The 23,920-nt window shown below is 34.4% G+C and overlaps 1 protein-coding gene across 1 annotated transcript in view; it reads right to left on the bottom strand.

Annotated features, from left to right (window-relative positions):
• LOC145667715 (uncharacterized) overlaps positions 1 to 3,603 on the bottom strand; it is a 49,767-nt gene extending 46,164 nt beyond the window's left edge. Inside the window, exon 1 of the mRNA XM_081735175.1 lies at positions 3,400 to 3,603. The gene's annotated coding sequence lies outside the window, so the exon portion shown is untranslated. The remainder of the gene's footprint in view (positions 1 to 3,399) is intronic.
• Positions 3,604 to 23,920: the final 20,317 nt, after the last annotated feature.

Raw genomic sequence — 23,920 nt, 5'->3', positions numbered from 1 at the left:
CCATTGACGCTGTTTGGCGTCAAAAGGTAGTTCTCATTATAGATATTCTCTGTAAAGTGTCACGCAGGTATAGAGCTTTAATATTCTGGTGGCATACAGTATTTGCCTGGTCATTTTCTGTAGTGTGCTTGGTTTCCGCTAGATGTAGCTAGTGTTGCAGAAGGCTAAATGTTGCAAATGTATAGGTGGCACATTGGGTTGGGGTACTGAAATCAAGGTGGTAGCGAAAGAGTTAAACGAAACCCAAAATAAAGTCAGAGTAAGGAAATGCCTGTCTACGAGCTTTCACATCAAGAATGGTCTGAAACAGGAAGATGCTTTGTCATCATTAGTCAATTTGTTCTCGAATATGCTTTAAGGAAAATCAAATATAACAAACTAGAGCTGAATAGCATTCAACACATTATTGCTAATGCTGAAAATGTCGGTTTAATAGAGAATGAATGACGACAATACAAGGAAATGCAGAGGTTGTATTAAACGCCAGCAGGAACATGGGTTTATAAGTAAATAAAGGTGAAACTAAATGCATGGCAATTCATAATACAACAAATTACGGATATGTTAAAATATGGAGTTGGCCAATCCCTCTTCCCTCGAAGCTAAGAAAAATTAAATTGTTATTGCCAATAGAATAGTGTCCTCTCACATTTTGATTTTGCCCCTCCGGATAAACTTTTCTGGAATAGATTCCTGTCCAATCTCTCTTGTTTTCGCAAATTCTGCAGAACTTAACATTTAAAATACGTATATAGAACGATAATTATGCCTACTGTGTTGTATGATCGCGAAACGTGATCGCTTACTTTGAAGGAAGAATGCAGACTGAATGAATTTGAAAATAAAATCTGAGACAAATACTGGACCGAAGAGGAACAGGAAACGGAAATGTCGGAAACTTCACAACGAGGAAATATAGAATTTATAACCGTTAATAAGTCTCGTATTGTTAGGGATCCAATATTATTAACGCCAGTAAGTGTAGGAGGCTCAAATGGGCAGGTCATATAGCCAGCATGAGAGAAAGTAGAAACGTTTTAAAAATTTTAACTGGAAACCTAATTGGGAAAAAATGACAATTAGGAAGACCTAGGCGCAAATGGGAAGACAATATTAACATGGATCAAGCAGAAATAGAATTATAAAATAGAAATTGGATCCAGTTGGCTAAGGACAGAAGTCAAACGCGAGCCTTCGTGAATGCCGCATAGAACTTCCTTGTTCCTTAGGCCATAGAGTTGTATTTTTAATAATAATATAGACCATAAGACAGATTTCAACTGGAGTTCTGAAATCTTTAATATTTTCGGGAACATGAAATAAATAGTTTAAATCCACCTGGGTAGAGATGGACCCCCTGGGTGATACGAATCCGGGTCATAGTTCGTAAACTACCCATCAAAGTGCAGAGTGAATATTGGTATAGTGTCATGGCAGATGTATGCTACACATAGTGTGTTTTCCTGAAGGAGAAGCCCAAACCTTTCTTCAGTAGACAAGATTTTTGTTTTCAGGTACGTGAAAACTTTTTCAACGTTCTTGATGTAGATTTCTTCGCTTTTGCTTTTTACGAGGGCATTCACACGTAATCATAACAAGATATCAATGAAAACAAGGAAGTTTACCGCGTACAAAAACTACGACAAGTAAACTACTCTTCTACATTTCCTTTTCGGAATGACTTCGCTATATACAACTAGCTTCAATTTTTATTTGGTAGACCTGTGTGTTTTAAATTAATTTGTTGCGAATGGATTATAAATCTTATTTTGTGTAAAAGTTTTGTTTGTAATATTTGGGAGAGAGGAGGAAGGAGTGGAACAAAATCACTTTTACTGTTTCAATTTTTATTCTTGTTTCTTTAAGTATTTTTACCTTATTTTAAGGTTTGTAAAATTATAGGTGTGCAACATCCGTCCTACAATCCAGACTGGACGACACCCTTACCTTTAAGATAGGATGATCCAAAACCCACGCCTCAGAAATACCGGATAGCCCGATACCGGACAAAAAGAGCGATATTACAGACACCACAGTTAGGAGGATCATTTATGAAATAGAGAGTTTTAATTTGATAGAAATGAAAATATTTTCGTCAAAACAAAGATGCTTACATTAATTTATTTCTCAACTTAACTAACAATCTTTTTCAATTTTATTAACAAAATTAGTATTTGTTATCTGCCTTCAAAGCAACAGGAATAATTCCCCTAAACCGTAACGCAATTTCTGAGTATGCGTTCCTACGTTCAGATCCTCCTCTCACATCAATCGATAATGTATGCTGGAAGAGATGGTATGAAGGAGTATGATGAAAAGTAGTGAGTTGGATGAGTCGAAAATTATAATGAAACAAGAAGAGAAGACGACTGGATACAGTGTATTATGTGTGAACGCTGGTAACATGATAGCTGTTCGAAATATGAGAATGTTTGTGATTTGTCTGGCAAAGTTTTAAAATATACAAAACAAAATGCAATTCTCGGTACTATGTAACTAGTGGCACTCATTTTTCTTAAAATATGAAACTTAAGTATTATTGCCATTTGCAAAAGTTTCTTTTCTAGATTCCATGTTAAAAGTAAAGTTAATTTTTAGATTTTCTATATTTCTATTTTAGTTTAATCAATATTAGATTATATGAGATCAATATTTGATTGCAGTGAAAACTTGGTAGCTGTGTAATATCTACTTTATTAATATAACGTATTTAAAGACAAAACTGTTCCAATTTATTTATAGTTTAAATTCTGCATGATCCGTCACTCCCACATTGCATTGTCTACCTAACTATTAGTACTATGAGATACATGGACCAGTCAGCCATTTTTTCAGGCTTAAATTTCGGATAGAAATATATCTTTTTATCCTGACATCCTTTAGTTATGGTCACCGAAAGTCCTTTCTTGGATTTCGTGCAGAAAAACATGCTCTACATGCACAATTATTCGAGTTATTGGAGGGAGAAAAAAGTGGTCCATCTCTACCGGACTTATTATACTTATTTTAGCACTTTCGAATTATCATTGATATACTTCTAATGTTCACTTTCACATTTGTTCTATTATTATTATTATTATTATTATTATTATTATTATTATTATTATTATTATTATTATTATTATTATTATTATTATTATTATTATTATTATTTACTTATATTTCTCCATTTGTTGAAGGTGAGGATGAGAACTAACACAACTACATACAAAAATGATTTGTAAAGAAGTGTAAAGAAATGCTATTATTATCCACTTTTTTGGAAAACTAATACGGTTTAAAGCCTATCATGAGAACCTGATACACCTCTAAGCCACAAGATGAAGCCGGAAGAGAGTATAAGAAAAATATTTATATAACTGGTGTTAGTAATTAATGAATAAGGATTAATATCAATACCTGAGTCCCTTTGGCAAAATGATGTCTTATTGCTTTTCAACTTCTGCTAACATAAACCGAAGTGATTCTTGTCTGATTACTGTTCCACAATTTTAAAACAAGAAACATACACACTTTAGTAGATAATTTTAGACGATAAATATAGGTTCTTCGTAATTTTCTAACTTCACATGACAATCTTATCCGACATTGCTTGTAATATGGTCAGAGATAGAGATTACCTCTGTGTGTACGTAGTCCCTAGTAACTGAGATAAGATAATATGAGTTTACAATCGATTATTTCCCTCCTGTTTAGATTGTGATGTTTTAAGAACTGAGTAATTGTGACTAATTTGTGATTGTAGGGTATCAGTGAGAGTTAAAGTGTATCATTATATTTTTGCTTATAATGTAATATTGAATGAAGGCAAGTAATATCTCGCCTGGACATTTGATATAATAAATATCATCGTAAACTAACACCTTCGTCAGCAGACTTCTTTCCAGAAAATTTTTCTTCCGTAGAGGAGGGATCAAAATGTGAAGGGCTGCACTAGGACACTATGTGTCAAAGGAGGCTTATTTAGTGGCTAGCGCACGTGCCTTTGATACATGTGGTCTCGGGTTCGATTCCTGGTGGTACAGCACAAAAATTTAATTACACAGTAATTCACTTTCATTAATCGTCCATCTCTTTTAGCCCAGGTTCTCAAACTTTCCGATAACGCGGACCTCCTGTTCATTCGGAAAGTGATCTGCAGACCCCTTTGGAATGGTATCTGAAATTTTACATGGTATTAAAAATATATATACTAGACCAGAATTGTCACTGAAAAGAAAAAGATAAAGAGAAATAATGCAAAATAAGTAATTTATTCTATGATAAATGATTGTTTACTAATGAACGAATTGTACAGTAACTTTGAAGACTGAAAAATTACTTTTTTCTTTTCTTTTCTTTCTTTTTCTTTTTTTAAAAGGAAATCCACTTGATAAACAATGTTCTCAAATGTGGGGTCACTAATGTGAGGAATGAAATTATTTGTACTTTTCCATAATTGCATTGAAATCAGGAATAACCATCATTCTTAGGTCCGATTCTATATTAAGACAATTTCGCTTTTAGGCTTTAATACTGCAAAGAGCAGAAAAGGTCTGCTCACATAAGTAAGTGGTAGGGAAAGGCATAAAATCAGTGCCATAACAATGGCCCATGGTGCCCTAGTGGCGCCCCCTCACCCATCCAATAGGTCCCATGCATGATCATCTATAACTTATGGATACGCGCAGAAACAGCCATAAACCGAAAATTATCAGTGGAAGGGTATTGACCGTTTTTCTTTTTATATTGTTGTGGTGTATGACCGTTTTTCTTTTTATATACTTGTGGTGTATTTTAAAAGTAAACTGGACAGAGTGCCCTGTTCATTAAAAATGTAAAATTGTTACTTTTTTCCCCAGTGCTAGTGTAAATAAACCAGTAATGCATCAACCAGTATTACCAAAAGCAGGGGTGCCCACAAGGGGGGGGCTATGACGCAAACTGCGTCATTCAAATATTTGGGGGGGCTAGAAATCTATATAAATATGTTTGAGGGGGGTAAAAATTAATCGAAAAGATTTTATTTTTTTATGGAAGAACACCTACGGATAGACAATTGGGGGGGGTGCATCATGGACATGAGGGGGTGTGGGTACCACTGCCAAAAGGATTTCAAATGAATATATATACAGGGTGTTCAATATACAATGTAACCTGGAGTTTGGGATAGTAGAACCTCAAGCGGTACACAAATAATGGTTATACCAACATGAAGCCTTGTTCATGATATATTTTAAACTAGGAAGCAACGATTGAAGTACACTAGGAACCAGACAGTGTTACCAGATGTAACCGAAGATGTAAATCATTTTTTTTTTTTACAAGTCACGTAAATTGACTCATAGCCTAACTCATACCCATGGATGTTCTGGCGTTAATTTTCAGTTTCTATAGTTGGAGTAGCTTAGAAACTATGGAGCAAAAAAAGAATTTTTCATTTCCACCGATAATTAATCGGATGAGGCCTCTGTAAGGGGTTCCTAGGGAAAATGTGATTTTCATAAATTAACATTCTGAATTGGCAACAGTGCTGATGTTTCAGTGTATCAAAAGACGTGTTAAGGATCTGTCTACATTATGCAATATCTGAAAACAATGAAAAGGAAACTTTGAAATTATCATGATAAAACCTTTACTTACATGCACCCGGCAACATTGCTATTCATCACGAACTGAATTGTCAATTCTACGGCAGATTCTGGAAATGTCCCCGTTTAGCTTCAATGAATAGCACTGTTACCGGGTGCATGTAAGTAAAAGTTTTATCATTATAATTTTAAAGTTTCTTTTTCATTGTTTTCAGGAATTGCATAATGTAGACAGATCCTTAACACACCTATTGATGCACTGAAACATCAGCACTGTTGCCAATTCAGAGTGTTAATTTATGAAAACCAAGTTTTCCCTAGTAACCCCTTACAGAGAAGCCTCATCCGATTAGTTATCGATGGAAATGAAAAATTCTTTTTTCCATTCCATAGTTTCTAAGCTACTCCAACTATACAAACTGAAAAATAACGACAGAACATCCATAGGTATGAGTTATGAGTCAATTTACGTGACTTGTAAAAAAAAAAAAAAAAAAAAAAAAAAGATTTACACCTTCGGTTACATCTGGCAACACTGTCTAGTTCCTAGTGTACTTCAATCGTTGCTTCCTAGTTTGAAAATATATGCATGAACAAGGCTTCATTTTGGTATAACTATTATTTGTGTACCGCTTCCCGCTCAAAAGTTCTACTATCCCAAACTCCGGGTTGCATTGTATATGTATGTTAAAGTGTAGTATGTTAAGATTTTACATAATTATAAAATAAATAATAAACCTTGTGAAACCGCTTATAAGCATATTTTCTATTTTGAGTTTTTTTTTTTTTTTTTTTTTTAATCTGCAAATTGTATACAAAATCAGAAGTATTTCGTTCTCACTTTTGCTCCTGCAAATTCTATTATCAGATCAGAGATGTCCAATTCATGAGCAAAATGTTCACCCGATCAAAGTGTCTTTTTGGCACCCTCACCTAGTCCTAAGTGGCAGTGTCAGATCCAGGGGGCGATCGGGGCAATCGCCCCCCCCAAAAATAAAAAAACTTTCTTATCTATTATATAAAAGAGAACGCACAAATCCTTTGTTACCTCATCACGCTAATACGGCTGAACCAATTTCTTTTATTTTTGGGGGGTTATTAGGATTTGGACCCTAGATGGTTTTTATCATATCACTTTAATTTTTAATTACCAGTGTCTTGAGATAATTGACCATTCAAGTGTCCATAACGTACAAATCCTTTGTTAGTTCATCATAGGTAAAAATAAACGTATTTATATGCAACCCGCATGACCGTGTCACTCGGCGGGTTAACATAAATGACAGGCGATATAATGTTAACATTTACTGCAATCTACTATGGTTTTTATCATATCACTTGAAAGCGAAAACTTCCGGGGTGACCGCAGCGAAGCGGGGCGGGTTAACATAAATGACAGGCGATATAATGTTAAGATTTACTGCAATCTTCTATGGTTTTTATCATATCACTTGAAAGCGAAAAAGTAAAAATTATCTAAGTAACAAAGTTTATTGCGTTCCGGGGTGACCGCAGCGAAGCGGGGTGAACGCTGCTAGTTTTATATATAAATAAAACCCATCTCAGAGTTCGAAGCTCTTAAAAGTAGCTCTAAGTAGCAGTATTACAACCCACCGCCCCCTCCCAGAAGTCCGTCCTGGATCCGCCCCTGTATAGTGGTATTAGAAAATACGTTCGTTTGGGCGCCCTGGGCAGTTGTCCAGTTTGCCCGACGCTTGGTGTTTGTGGTTGGTTCTGTGTAACCTAGGTACGTGGCAATTGTGCTGTGTCTCATAATCATGGCAACACTAGATTTTGTCATTATTGATGAAGCCTGTTGCGCAGGGGAATTTTATTTAAAGTAGTAAGCTCACTACATGTAATATAGGACTGATATCGTATTAATACAGGAGGATTAATCTCTTAATCATACAATGCTATAACCTTGACTAGTTTACAGTAATGCCAATAATTTGATGTGCAAATATAATAAACTGCGAGTGAAGTGAGCAGGAATTTTTAGTCTTGCCTTGTGCGGAAATGAAGGCCGTGAAAACTTGGGGCTCCATTTATATAATTTGATTCTTTTTTTTAAAATTAAAAACCTGATGCGCCCCCTAATATACTGAAATGCCCTGCGCCCGTAGGCAATGCCTACTCTGCCTACCCTATTGCTACGCCACTGCATCAAATAGTTGCAATGCATTTTTAGACAACTCTTTATACAACACGCACGCAACCAAAAGCTACAAAGTTCATTTTCTTTGAAAACTATTTTCCATGAAGTATCGCAGAATAGTTCCAATAGTTGCTCTTGTTCTGTGTTAGAAATATTCATACCTTTATATCATGGATTTCTACATTAGTGAAAGGATTTTCAATCCAACCATTACCAGGTTGCAGGACCGGGAAATATTCTCGAAAACTTGCATCTAATGCTTTCAAGTATCCTACAAGTGTTTTGTGCATTTCTGCAGAGAGTTTTTCACCTGAAGAATCAATGAAGACCTTGAGCACTGGAAATGATGAATAGTTATTGTTTTGTACTTGTACTGCCCACAGCTTCAGTTTCTTAATATTAAAAAATACTTTTTGCATAACAGCTGTGAGTTCCATTTTATTACAACACATTTTTATTTTTAGGCGACACAGACCCCTGGCTAGGACCCGCGTACTCCCAGGGGTCCGTGGACCCCACTTTGAATACCACTGCTTTAGCCTAAAGGGCAAATCTGTAGGACATTAAACAAAAAAAGTTAATGGGAGTGTCATGCAAAACTGTGACATATAAATAAAGAACATATCTCTATGACACTCTTTCTTTACGTCTTATAACGATAACATTTATAAATATGTATATATAGGACAACAATCCGTATCGTATGATACCATTTTTCTTTATGACCAGAACTGAACATTTACTACTTGTTAAGTTTTGTGGCCAGACATGTATAAACATGTTTTTCTAGACAGTTCTGATATAATACATAAAGAAACCATTAATAGTGGGTGTATTCTCAATTAAAAAGAACGAATTCTGTGAAAAATAAAAAAGTAAGTGCAGAAAATCTTTGGAAAATACATCAGTTTAAATATATTTTATCTTGAGGGTTATTATTGAACATTTAATGAGTAAACTACGTTTCGATTAGTTCCAGAAATTCTGAAATAACGAACTTAGGGCTAATATATAAATGTTATATATTAAATTTACTATTTTTTCTCTCTAAAAGATCATCGTTAAAATCTTATTCTTCCCTTTTACATACGTATTTTCTTTCTTGTATGTTTTGTTTTGCCCTTTAAAACCTGTTAACTAAGGAGTTTCGAAATGGGAAAGTTGCATCTGAATGGGGAATAAATTTGTTAAAAATAAGTATTACAAAATGAAATCTTTGAGTTTTACGTTCCACACCAGGCCCAATACGATACATATTAATTCCTCACACTCAATACGAATCTTATTATGATGAACGTAGTCGTCAGACTGCAAATACAATTGAAATTCTCATTACGAGTTTAAATCGTCGTTGGTAGTTAAAGAGGTTAAAACAAGCAACGTAATTGGTTACTCTGAAAACTGCATAAATCATCACATTTATAGTTTTTTTTTTCTTGAAATTCGTCGCAATGATGAATATTTTTTTACAGAAGAAATGAACATATTGTCGATATATCATCATCATACCTCAATAAATCAATTGTTTATAACAGATTCAGTATCTGATTTAAGCAAACAGATTCATGACAATAGAGGCCCGGCGGGAGCTCATGTCGTTCGGATCCCACGCCAAGCTTTAGGCGCACGTCTCATATAACCTCGCTGCTAACAAGGACGCTAAACTAAAAAAAAAAAAAAATCAAATGACAATAGAGCACATTTGTGCACCCGCTATAAACTTGACACAAACGAATTTATCATAACTACATGAGAATCATTTATTAAATAGCGTTACTTTCAACTTCCGGAAGTGCATTGATCCGAAATAAGAATTTTAGGACAGGATATAATATTTTATATTCAATATTGGATGGAAAAGAACATTTTGTTTCAACATTTTTCCGAAAATGTTCCCTTGAAATAGTGTTGAATACTATCTAACAGCAGATCTTTATATATATATATATATATATATATATATATATATATATATATATATATATATATATATATATATATATATATATATATACTGCCGGTCGAAAGTTTCCGGACAGATCAAAAAACAGGGAAATATTAAGTTAGGCTTGTAATACGATGTAATTTTGGACAGTATACTTGGTAGTTTAGAAACACAATGATAGTTATAACATCAGAATAATATAATAACGTCATCCAACAACGAAAATTGGCAAATTCTTTAAATGTTCTTCTCGTAAAGAAACCGCCCTTCGCTGTTATCACTCGTTTCACCAAGCGGGGAATGCGGCTTCCAAGTTTTTGAAGATTTTCATCCGAATTATTATTCCAGGCGTTCTGCAGAATATCAAAAACATCAGCAGCAGATGTTGGACAGTCTTTTCGTACACTTCTGCCAAGCTCTTCCCAGAGAAGTTCGATGGGGTTAAGATCTCGGGACTAGAGAGGCCATTCCATGATACAAATATCTCCTTTGGCTTGTTTCTTCTTAAAATAATTAGAACAAAGTTTTTCGTGTCCTTCGGATCAGTATCGTGCAAAAAAGTGATTCTGCGACCAATGAAATCAAACCTTGAGGGAATAGAATGGCTGCTTAAAATGGAATAATAACCATTTTTGTCCAGATTTCCTTGTATTCTGTGAATACAACCAACTCCAGAATTTGCGAAACACCTCAAAAGTATAACAGAACCTTCTCCATGTTTAATAATCGGGGTTACATAGTTAGGGCGCATCTTTTCTTTAACAGATCTTCGAACATAAACTCGGTGTCATCCAAAAACTTGAACTTTTGGCTCATCAGTCCATAATACACGTTTCTACTGCTTTGTTGTCCAATTTTTGTTCTTCAAGGTCAATTAGAGCCTCTGTTATTTGTTTCCACTGAACTATTAACTGTTTCTGCACAGCAACTATTACCCAGAGTGCAGCTATTCTCAAACGTCGATTCACAATAATAACTGAAATGTTTGTAGGGTGACTATGATTAAATTCTGATTGGAGTTCCGCTGCAGTTAGTTTCAAGTTTATTTTGCTAAACAATACAATAATATGATCTTTCGTACGTGATGTAATACGAGACCTTCGAGTTTCATTTTTGTCCACGTTCTTTCGTCTTCGCTGAAAACGCTTGACGGTGTCACCAAAAGTAAGTGGAGTCTATTTCAGTTTGAAAGGTATTTGACGAATAGAAAAGCCCACATTATGACGCGCAATGATTCCAACATGTGCCTCTTCACTTAAGATCTTACTTCTGTCCTTGATTTCTAACAATAACGGCAAGTCGGCAACAAACCCTCAGAAGAGAGCAAAAACTCCACACAAACATTGTTCAAAACGTCACTGTACTCTATCCTATAATATTCTTCACTACTAATGTAAACTTCTGACATTATTTGTGTCTGATAAGGCCTGTATACTAAGGAATTATAATCCAGGGGTAACTATAAAAAGGAATTAATTGTTAACGTTTAACCGTACTTCGATCAGGCAAAGTTATGGCATGATTCTGATCACGCTATTTTTAATTAAAATAATCGCCGACTTTATAATAATTGAATAATCTTTCTTTTTTACTACATGTAAACATGTTACAAAAACGAAAAACGTCTATTATCCTCCTGAGACATTATAGAGACTTAAATAAACAAAATATTTCGAATTGGTGGCTTTCTCTATCGAATATAAATTGATTAGCTCATAAAAATTTAAGTTGAATATATATATATATATCACCTTTTGAATTTTGAAGTAATTATAATGATAAATTTTAACTAAAGAAAGTGTTTGAAGGGTCGAAAACAAAAACTTACTTTTCAACGAAAAAATGAGAGAAAAACTGACTGTGGCGTTTATCTTTATTGCAGGAATATCAGCACTGCTACTGTAGTTTCAATTGGAGAGAATTCATTTCGTAGAACCTGTTTATTGCATTGTATATGCATACCGTATTTTGATGCACAAAACTGAAAAAGAATATTCTAATATTCGAATCTGAATTTTACATTTGCCAGGTTTCGGTATCAAATTAACAGCAACAAATTTCAGAGTTGAATGCAATAGCTTCATTTTAGATTTTGTCATGTGGGCAAGAGTGTCCACCGAACATGAGTTATACCTTTTCATCATTAGTATATTAATATTCAGTTTATTAAAAAGCATATGTTTCTCAAACTCTTTTGAGAAACATAGAGGAGAGGAAAATTGCTTTGCTTTGAGCAAAGCTTTACTCATACCTAAAAATAACAAGCCAGTGTAAAACTATGTTAGACTTCAAACTATGGGAATTCAATATTCAAACGTGAAGTAGTTTATTTAAAAGTACTGATTACAATAGATTAATAAGATCAAAGAAACTGTTTCTCGGATGCTGAATCTATATCAAAAAGCCGTTACTCACTATGCCTTATTGTTTTCGTTTTATGGAGATAAAAGTTGAAACGGAGATCGGTAATTTGAACCGATTTCGGATTGAATAGATGGTTACGGAGGATTAAATCGACTGCAAAATACTGCACCTCGATATATCTTACTGCCTTGGCTTTACGGAAATCAGTATTGAAACCGAAAGTAATAGTAAATTTCAACCACTTCGGTTTAGATGGAGTGTTGCTTGTTGTGATTGTATATATATATATAAGCAGACAATTCCTAGCTTCGCCTATGCCTATTCTAATGACGCTAAATCGATTGTTAAAAACCGGATCTGGATATCTCTTACCGTTTTTTCTTTCTGGTATCTGTCGACGGCCGGCCGGCCAAAACCGTTCTATAAGACTACTAAGATTTATGCATAGCATAGTTTGGAAGTCCAAGAACCAGTGGTCGAAGTGAGACGGTATGCGGTAATATGCCATACCGTCTCTGGTTTTTCAATGATGAAGGCATACCGCCTCTAGTTTTTTAGTGATCAAGACAAACCGTCACTGGAGAGTAGATGCTAAATACCTTATTTAAATCCACTTTTATACACTGTAATTGCCAAATAGATTTGCACGTAAAGAGATTTTATTTCTTATGTAGAATAATTTCTAAGGTGACCGTCATTTTTGTCATTTTTTCCTTCCTTTTGTTTTTAAAGTGAAATATCTTCAAAGAAATTCATGTACTTTTTATTTTGATGTGCCATATGAAATTATCTTTCTTATGTGTGAATGACGTCTTGTCCTAATGCACATAATAAATGTATTTTGAGCATGGGCGGATTTAGCGGTTATCTCCTGTGGAGGCGAATCTTCCGGGGTTTGGAATACCCTTCAGTCGAATGAGGGTTTCGAGAGCTTTCCCGCAGGAAATTATTAATATAGAACTCAGTTTTTGAACATTTTGGTGTATAATTCTCTATAATACAACATAAAAGAAATTTTTTAAAATGTTTTTCAGAAAGTTGTTAGCGGGGGATCAAAGTCTCTCCATGCCCTCCGTAACTAAAGAGAAGCTGTTCAGTGGTTTTCAGACATTATATAGATAGAAATGCAATCTTTTAGGTAACATACCCTCACTGTATTTCAATATTTAGATAGCCGGTATGTCGAATCAAAATCGTAATAAAACATAACACCTCTGTTTTCTCCCACTTCGAACACTGCTAGGACCTATTGCAAATTCCGAATATCAGTTACTTATGATATTTCTGACACTTCTCCAAACCAATATGCACGCTAAAAATTACAGTTTAGATTCATCTGTTTGATATTTGTGAGGTCGAGGAAGAGGCTGCGATAACTTTGTTATTCATTATTCTATGCAAATAAAAGATTTGACTTATCACTGACGAATAACAGTTATCAATATTAGAACCTTGAATGGCTTGCGTTCACCATGCGATCTGGGGTGTTATTAAAAGCACAGGGTGTTGAAAGACATTGTGGCACTGATCTTATTTTCACATTCCTTCGTTCATTCTCTTAGTTCTTTAACACTGCCGCGGTGTTATTATTACACTGTAAAATTAACACTATCTTCTAATTTAACATTGCTCAACAACTGGTTTTGTGCCAAACCGGTATCACCCAATATCTGTGTCACTGCCCTTTTCATCAAGTCTGTCTCCCAGAGAGATTTGAGAATTTTACATAAGTCACAATGCTTGATATTACCTTAAGGCAATCCAAATGAAATTGATCAATGATGGTTGCTGACAAAATTTATTTTTTAATTATTTTCTTACCTAAGTCTGTACCATATTCAGGGAGTTGAAAACTGATATTCACTTATTTTTTAGCCGCGCAAGTTTTGTCGTAGCGGCCATTTTGTAGGCGCCTGAGCTTATTTTGAATTTTTCAGAGGATTCCGTTAGACACTGTAACATTTTAGATTTTAAAGACAATTCGCCTTATGCAGAGTCGTTTTGGCGTATGATTAGCATCATACTAAAGGCCTAACTACTGCAGGAAACATATGTTAGTCGAGTATGGCACTAATCATGCCTCTGCATACGGCCCAATGAGTTCAAAGCAAAACCATATGAAAGATAATGGAATGGAATGTATTCTATGTTCTGTGAACATTGAGATGTACTTTAGAACGTCGAAAAAAAAGTTCTGAACATTGAGGTTGGAAACCTAGTAATGGCCATTTTGGAATGTACATTTTGAAATGAAATAAATGAGACTCACTTTCAATTTTTTGTCTACATGGAGATTAGATAATAGACAACGTACCAAACAAGTTTCAGATCTGAGAACTATATACTTGTATTTATTGGAAATTTTTAAACATTACGAATTTTCACCATCAAATATCTCAGGAAGGACACAAGTGAATAATCTCAATATGGCACAATCTTAGGTTTTAAAAAAGTTTTTTAAAAAAATGAGTTTTGTCAGCAATCTTTGACCTGGAAATTGGTTGATTTTATTTGGATTCTTCCCCCCTCCTCTCTCACGTGTTCTGGCTTGGTTCTTTCTGGTGTTACTCCTGCCCTTGCGTCCAAACTAATCACACTTTTAACGTTACGAAAAAGAAAAGCACTTTCTACTTAAATCGTTGACGCCAGCAGGTGAAGAGAGAAGACGAGCGAGGAAGGAGAGGTAGAGTACGGGAGGGTAGATCCCTCAGCTCTGTGCTAGTTTTGCGTGCTCCACACGATGAAGGTAGGTGTATGCTGGAGGACTTGATAGTTGCGGGAGAAAGAATGACTCACATCGTTTCATGGGCGACATAGCTTCGTACGAGGAAGGATTGTGTTTTCTTTGCAACGTTTATTTATACTGTAAATTCTTATGAAGAAAAATAAAATACTTTCAAATTTCGGAACTTAACATTCTTTTGCAAGCACTTAGAGAACGAATTAAAATTTTTGAACTACATTATAAATTCACTTACCTGTGAAATATTATTGTGAAAGCAAGCATGCGAAGAGACAGACAAATACATAAGTGTTAAGATTTACTATTCATACAAATAATTACAAAATACCAATAAGTACAGAATAGCCAATTGTCAAGTCATGTAGGGTAAATTTTAAGGCTGAGAACACTCACAGGGATTCAGTAAATTCGGTCCTTGCTAGACTTGAGGTCAATGGCGTCTCCGGCATGTAAAATTTGGGGGAAGGGGTATCAAAGAAAGTGATTTAAATGATAGTACCTAGCCCAACCTTTCTATTATCTTCGATTCCAATTGTTACCTTTCTGCTTACCTTCACGGAACTAGTGGTTGGGTATCTTTTCGCCCGCATGAATATTCATGAGGGGCGATAATTTTGTATTGTAAGAGTTCTTAATGATATGTTGTAGTTATATTTACGGGTGGTCAACAGTTTGAATAATTGATACACCTTCCTGCGCATATTAATGATCCTGTAAATGACACAGAAGAAATACAATAATATATGCAGCTATGAATTACTAAGCTTACGGACGTTGTATAGGAAAAGAGAATGTCACGTATAATAAGTGTTTTCCGCTGTTAGAATGGTTAAGAAATGCTAATTTGACAAACAGGATATAAAAAAGGCCTTTAGAAATGAAATATGCAGATCACACACGTATAACAAGTTAATATATTCTTTGTTTCATTTATATGTATGGCATTTAACACGGCAGCGGATGTTGGTCTTTGGAATGGGGAAAAGAATATTCTGGAAGTTTCCAGAAGGTACTCAAGGGTATTAGAGTTATATAAATACCGATTTATTTGCATGATATGTACACTTACGAAGAAGAACGTATGAAGAACAAGTGTTAAGTTTGCGAAGAAGAAAATCGACACGTAGAAGGCACTGGAAGAGAAAATTATTGGTAGGTACTAACATTGTAGTTTTCTTGTTTTAAACTTGTTCATTTTTATATGGGAAGGAACATTGGAAATGAAATACACGTAAAACATAATTGTAATTGTCGGGAGTATAAAGGGACTACGTGTTTGTTTTACTGGGAATTGATTGCAGATTTCCGGCATTGAATACCATATGACTCAATGTACTTATATGTAATTATAACTTGACTATGGTATAGTGTAATGTAATATGGAGGCTAAAGGGAATCAACATTGTTTATTGTACCGGGACTCGAAGTAGGATTCTGCCACGGGGAAAACCGTACGATAATTCTTTGTTTAGCAGGTGTTGTTATTTATATGTAGCTAGGAACTGTGTAAGACGTATAAGTGGTATTTATAAAGTATATGTTAAGAAGGAAGTTATATTGGACAGGGAGCCATGCCACTGCCGGGAATCGAAGCATGGATGTTTTAAGTGGAAAACCGTACGCTAAATCTTTTGCTTGCAGTGCGGAGTTTTCACTTATAAATGATATAAACGTTACTATGTATGAACAAACTTACACTGAACAGGAAGTCAGCAAAATCCGGGCCGGGAATCGAACCAGGGCTCTTCCACGTGGAAAACCGTACGATAAACCTTTTGCTTAACAAGTTTTGTTACTTAAATGTAGCTATGAATTGTGTAAGACGTATAAGTGGTACTTATAGAGTATATGCTAAGAAGGAAGTTATATTGGACAGGAAGCCATGACACTGCTGGGATTGTACCATGATTTTTCACCTGGAGAACCGTACGCTAATCCTTTTTATGCTTTGCACTGTGGACTTTTCAGTTATAAATGTTATAAATTTTACTGTGTAAGAACAAACTTATATTGAACAGGAAACAAGCAGAATCCGCATTGGGAATCGAATTTGTGTTTCTCACATGCAAAGCCAATAGTTGGGAACGTTAGTGCTGCTTTGAATATTATATTTTATGTTTTTGTAATTTGAAATTCGTAATACGTAAGTAACTAATTGCATTTTTCTGTTCTAGGTGCTGAGAAAAAATAATCTTTATGTTTGGTGGTCAATCTCAAACTATGGATAGTCTCAGCTTGAGAACAGAGATTGCTTTTCTTAATTCTTTTGCACGGTGGGAGCTTTCAAGTTTAATTCATCTCAGCATGTTCTTAGTTTCTTCATTGTGTTTAAAGTTTTACATCATTTTTTAAAAAGTTCGAAGATGGAAGACAGCGAAAACATTTATTCCGACAATTGTCTTATACACCCATCTAATAGCCCTATAATTTTAAATGCAAGTTATAAAGCTGTGATATTAAATCTATTGTCCGTGGACCATAGGTAGTTCTTGAAATCTATCCTTCTGGTCGTCTTAAGCAATAGTCCGAAAAGAACAAAATAAAATTCATGTGAGCTGTGTATCACATACTATACTAAGAATCTCAAACAGTTATTGATACTACTGCAGTATTATAAAATATTCTTCATTGTCTTCAAAATCGTTCACTTCTGCTGCGTAATGGGTCCATGGTTCGATCTTAGGCCGTCAAGCAGTTTTTATATTTAACCCTTATCCGGACAAGACATTTTTGTAACTTGAACGGGCAACCGGGGCCTGTGAGGTCCAGTATATATTTTAAGTGCAGAATACACAAAATCAATGCCTATTGTCACTTACTGTTCAGACTAGTCTAGAATGTACCGGTATATATTTTTGTCAAGTAGCGAAACTTCGTGTCACGCTTTTGTAAGCCGACCAAGCAGAATAGCAAATCCGGTCCAGACATTTTTGTAACGTAAACGGGCAACCGGGGCCTGTCAGGCCCAGTATATATTTTAAGTGCAGAACACTCAAAATTCAATGTCTGTTGCCGCATACTGTTCCGACTAAAGGTTACAATAGTCACGTGTTCAATATATAATTATGTGACAATTTGATCTAATATTTGACAGGAATTTCATTAAAGTTATACGGGGCCTCCTAGGCCCCGATTGCTCGGTTACGTCAGGAAAATATTTTCAAATTTTAAAAAAAAAGCTTTACCAACTCGATATGTTCATGATTTTAACTTCGACGAAAGATAGAAGAATTCAGTATTTTATGTCTTCGAAATATGTATGGTTATTGAGAAATTTTAGAAAAAATGAAGCTACTGGGCCTGGGAGGCCCCGGTTGCCCGGATAAGGGTTAACACACAGCATGTAAGCAAGTTTTCTGAGGATTCTCACATTTCCGCCCTGAGAAATCAATCCACCTCAAGTAATATTTTTCCTATTATTTCTAAAGAAATCGCAAACTAAACTAAACCTTAATGATAATTATAAGGTATGATCATAATCTCGTGATGATTCTATTGTAAGAGAGAAAGAAAGATCAAATTAAAGATGTTTTATATACAACTAAAACTAATTCAATATTTTCAAAGAATGAATATAGCTGTTCCAAAGATTGAATTTTATTTCGACAATCACATCTTATTAAAGCTTGCAGGGACATGAGTTTACTAATAAGTACACGAAAGTTCGTCAAATCGTAATGCTACAATTATAAATGCTTTAAAATACCAAATAATAGTTTCGACATAGTGAATGCTCTTAAATATCTAGCATAAGTATTAACAGACCGAAATCATATTCACGAAATTATGTCGACTATAAGCAGGGAATTCGTGTTATTATTCAATTTAAAATCTTTTGTCGTTGTAAATTCTATCGAGGAAGTTACGGTTTAAATATATACAACCACAATCATGCCTGTTATACTGTATAATTATCAACCATGGTATTTTTTACTCTGAAGTGAGTCCGTTAGGTTAAGGGAGAGACTAATTAAGCCATTGAATTAATGTGGTATGAATTGGAAGTACCCGGAGAAAAAAGGATGATGTCCACCACAAAGTTTACTAAGCTAGTTTTGAATCATGAACATCAAAAAATTTTTGTTCTACAACTGAGTCACCGTGTTGTTCTTCTCTTCCACATACTACATCATTCTGCTATAAGAATATTTTTCCCATATCCGATTTTACCTCACTGTGGGTATACAAGTTTTCAAGATGTTTCCATACAATAGTTATTCCCGAAACAAAAAAGCGTCTGCATTGTGGGTCAATCTGTTATAGTAGGTTTTCAAGTGGTTGCCTAACAAAAGAGTTGTTTGATTTTCAAGTTCAAGGTAATTATTAACAACAGTACAAACTTGTAATTTTCCTATATAAAACGGAATAAGTATTTCACGTTATCATTTTCATAAGAAGAAGTGGTTCTCCTGTATACTCCTATGCATTTATTAACATTTTATCCTTTACCTCAAAGTATTGAGCTCTCTAAGATTTATTCTTTTTTAAAAGCATATACCAAGTAACGGTCTGCACACCTTGAAATGATTTGAAGGGGCACTAACAGTCACTGTGTTTAAGCATTATTGAAGTAGCATTATTCTACTTTCAATAAAACGATACGTAATTTTAAAGTAATGTCACCTATATTCTCAACAAAATTGTACACTAACTTCTTTTTTTATAAGGAAAGAAAGAGTACAAGGGTAATGTGACATCAACTTACAGTATATATACAGCAAAATACAGTATATCACGGATTTCACTCCTACAACAACCATAATTTTCTTAAGAAAGTGTTGACATGTTTGTTGGGTTATAAAGTTTTAAAAATGTCAGGGTCCAGTGGATCCCTCGCTTGGGTGCGCCCTTGAATCAGTTTATTCTGCATACAAGATTATGTTGTTTTTCATTTAAAGTAATTGAGTAAATAAGAGTTTTAAAGTCTCATATTGTTACCTAAACACAATGTATCAACCTCAGTGAGTCCCGTTCAGTGGACAAACACTTCATCATTCACTTACGTTGGTAACGTCTGTAAAAAACTTAAAATATAGTATTAAATATTTTCAGTTTCCTACCATATTCTTCGAAAACAAGTATATTCTCTTCTAATGCATTGCTTCTTAAAATAAACACCAGTTCCTTCATATAGCATACAAACAACTAAGATTATATTTCTAATATCAATTTATTTCTTTTAAAAGAAAACAATACGTTACTCTCACTGACAATTTAGTTGCCAGTAATTCAGTATTTTAGCTCTAACTATTATTTACATGCGTTAGTTCAAATGTTTGTAACCTATTGAATTCTTAATGTTACAATACTATGGATTAATCCGTTTATAAAATCATATTTACAGTTGAAAGTTCAATTCCCTGTAACCCTTTGTAATTTCAAAACTTACATCAATGTATTTTGCCCTAATATATGAGGACTAAATATGTTCTATTCATACACAATCGAACGCATATGCTACAATGTCTCAGTATTCATTTCACAGCATTAACTAATTGTTTATCTTTCTCCAAAACATTTCTACTAATTCTTTGATATAACAATCACACTCTGTAATGTACTCATATACCAGATTATTTTTTTCTCCAGAGCATAAGTGTTCTTAATATTACAACCTTTAAAATGCTACTTTAAAAAGTTTATAGATTTTCCCTCATTTCACGTTTGATTAGGATCGTCCACACATTTTGTAATAATTCGTAATCATACTGCAGCAAACACTTGTGTTCTTTTTCATTTTCATTATGTTCAGAACATGCTTCACATAATAATACTGAATCTGGTGTGTATTCTTTAAATAATTGAATAATACATGTATCACTAATACTTTCACTAGTACTCTCGCACTCATTAGCTTCCACTTCAGAACAGTTAATATTTAAACACTGTCATCATCACTTTCCGCGAGTATTTCATCATTATATCTATTATAGCGTGTGAAATAATACACTTCTGATATTTCTTGCGTAGGATATATGATTCTCATTTTATCACGTAATTCATCTGGCAAATCGGGGTCCCACAGGTGAATTTACCCTATAGGTTTTTCGTTTTCACGTTGAATTTCTTTTTCTCTAGGTGAAACATAGGCAATCTCCCTGCCAGTCATTTTTCTGCTCTTCAACAAAAACAAAACAAATACATTATTTGTTTCAAGTGTGATACACCTATTTATATACCTACAATAGACGCTTCTGCGCATGTGTAAAACAATTCCCCCCTTACACTTAACAAAATTTCTATGCATTCTCCGCCTTATATTACAATATTTTATTAGAATTTGCTGTTTAATAATATGTTTCAAGGCGATACAAAATAAATCTTTCCCAAGGAAAAATTCGTTAATATGATATCACAACGTATGTTCCATTATTTTCCAAATATACTCCATGAATTTATATTCCATTATAATAAATTACATAAACGTATAATAGTAAAATATAAAATTATATATTTGTCTTGTTATTGACAATATCTTCTACACATAATGTGCAAACTCTAATTCAAGATAAAAATATTTTACTCACAATAAGGTTACTTTTAACATACTTTCGTACTTTCTTGTACATTTTACACCATATCAATATACTTCCCAATGTCTTTCTCTAGTACAATTTTAACCTGGGTCGGCCTATATTCAAAGTCCCACACAAGATCTCGGAAACGTTCAATAAAGTTTCATGTAGTCACAAATAGATGTCCATGCTTTTTGCTATAAATTGATAATAATTCTTTATGAACCTCAACTTTTGTTACATGTATAGCTTTCCGTTCAAGCGATTCCGTATCCAACATCAAACAATCACGTTTTAACTGTCCACCTTCCATAAAACTGCAGGCAATACAGACACATACATCATCTGGTTTCCAGTATATTATACACTCTTTTATACAATCCAATGATGTTCGTTCTACAGTACACTCACATGGTAAATTCAAAAATTCTTCCAACTCCCAATTCGGCACCGGGGAATTACTCACTGTTGGTAAAGATGTAAGGGATATTCTTCTTTTTCATGATCCGCGCACAATACATCAAGTGACAGAGTAGCTTCTGTTTCCAGTGGCGTAGGTTGCGGGCTCACCACCAGTTGAAATGTCCCCGATAAAGACGTTAATACATCCAAGTTGGCCGGTGTAACTTCTGTTTCCAGTGACGGAGGTTGCGGGCTCACCACCGGTTGGTATAAACATTCTGTCGTCTGCAAAAATGACGACTCTGTAACATCACTTTCACCTCTTGTACTAACATCCAAAGGTTTAACTGAATCTGTGTTTTAAAACCAATCTATAACTCCTTTAACCTAAAAACACTGCTATATTTCAACAGCAAACAATTCCCGAAAATAGGTTTTATTCTCCAGTGTTCTTATTGATAATATCAGTTTCTATTTGCTTCAGCACCTAGAACAGAAAAAAAATGCAATTAGTTACTTATTGTATTACAGGTTTTCAAATTACAAAAATATAAAATATAATATTGAAAGTAGCACTAACGTTCTCAACCATATTGGCTTTGCATGTGAGAAACACAAATTCGATTCCCGGTGCGGATTCTGCTGACTTCCTGTTCAATATATGTTTGTTCTTACACAGTAAAATTTATAATATTTATAAGTGAAAACTCCGCACTGCAAGCAAAAGATTTAGCGTACGGTTTTCCACTTAAAACATCCATGCTTCGATTCCCGGCAGTGGCATGGCTCCCTGTCCAATATAACTTCCTTCTTAACATATACTTTATAAATACCACTTATACGTCTTACACAGTTCCTAGCTACATATAAATAACAACACCTGCTAAACAAAGAATTATCGTACGGTTTTCCCCGTGGCAGAATCCTACTTCGAGTCCCGGTGCAATAAACAATGTTGATTCCCTGTAGCCTCCATATTACATTACACTATACCATAGTCAAGTTATAATTACATATAAGTACATCGAGTCATATGGTATTCAATGCCGGAAATCTGCAATCAATTCCCGGTAAAACAAACACGTAGTCCCTTTATACTCCCGACAATTACAATTATGTTTTACGTGTATTTCATTTCCAATGTTCCTTCCCATATAAAAATGAACAAGTTTAAAACAAGAAAACTACAATGTTAGTACCTACCAATAATTTTCTCTTCCAGTGCCTTCTACGTGTCGATTTTCTTCTTCGCAAACTTAACACTTGTTCTTCATACGTTCTTCTTCGTAAGTGTACATATCATGCAAATAAATCGGTATTTATATAACTCTAATACCCTTGAGAGCCTTCTGGAAACTTCCAGAATATTCTTTCCCCCATTCCAAAGACCAACATCTGCTGCCGTGTTAAATGTCATACATATAAATGAAACAAAGAATATATTAACTTATTATACGTGTGTGATCTGCATATTTCATTTCTAAAGGCCTTTTTTATATCCTGTTTGTCAAATTAGCATTTCTTAACCATTCTAACAGCGGAAAACACTTATTATACGTGACATTCTCTTTTCCTATACAACGTCCGTAAGCTTAGTAATTCATAGCTGCATATATTATCATATTTCTTCTGTATTATTTACAGGATCATTAATATGCGCAGGAAGGTGTATCAATTATTCAAATTGTTGACCACCCGTAAATATAACTACAACATATCATTAAGAACTCTTACAACATCAAAATTATCGCCCCTCATGAATATTCATGCGGGTGAAAAGATGTCTGGCTACTACTAACGGATCCCCTAAAGTATATCAAGAACTCTGTTATAATCGTTTCACAACCCGAATATTATATTCCAAATAGGTAAGATTATTAATATTTATATGTTATTCTGCCGTTAGTAAATTAAGTAAATTAGAATAAAATAATGAATATTTTGTACTTCAAAATATTGGGGGTCGCGTCCTCCCGCCAGAGACGCCCGTGATTGAGATATTTCATGTGTATATTTTTGAGCTCTCTTGTGTACATAGGATACCAGGATTGTATTCCCGGTTGTAACACGTAGGATTCAGACTCAACGTTAAATAGTAGCTCTACGTTTTGGTGCTGAAAATAAATGGTCGAATAAATTTTAATTTGCTTTACAATCAACCGAAACCGAACCAATATTTGAATTTTAATGTATCATGAAAATATTGTCGTGTTGCCGTAAGTT

The sequence above is a fragment of the Thermobia domestica genome, chromosome 1 (assembly GCF_964235325.1).
Source record: "Thermobia domestica chromosome 1, izTheDome1.hap1.1, whole genome shotgun sequence".
Taxonomy (NCBI): Eukaryota; Metazoa; Arthropoda; class Insecta; order Zygentoma; family Lepismatidae; genus Thermobia; species Thermobia domestica.
The sequence above is the reverse complement of the archived record's forward strand: the minus strand, read 5'-3'. Positions and strand labels throughout refer to the sequence as shown.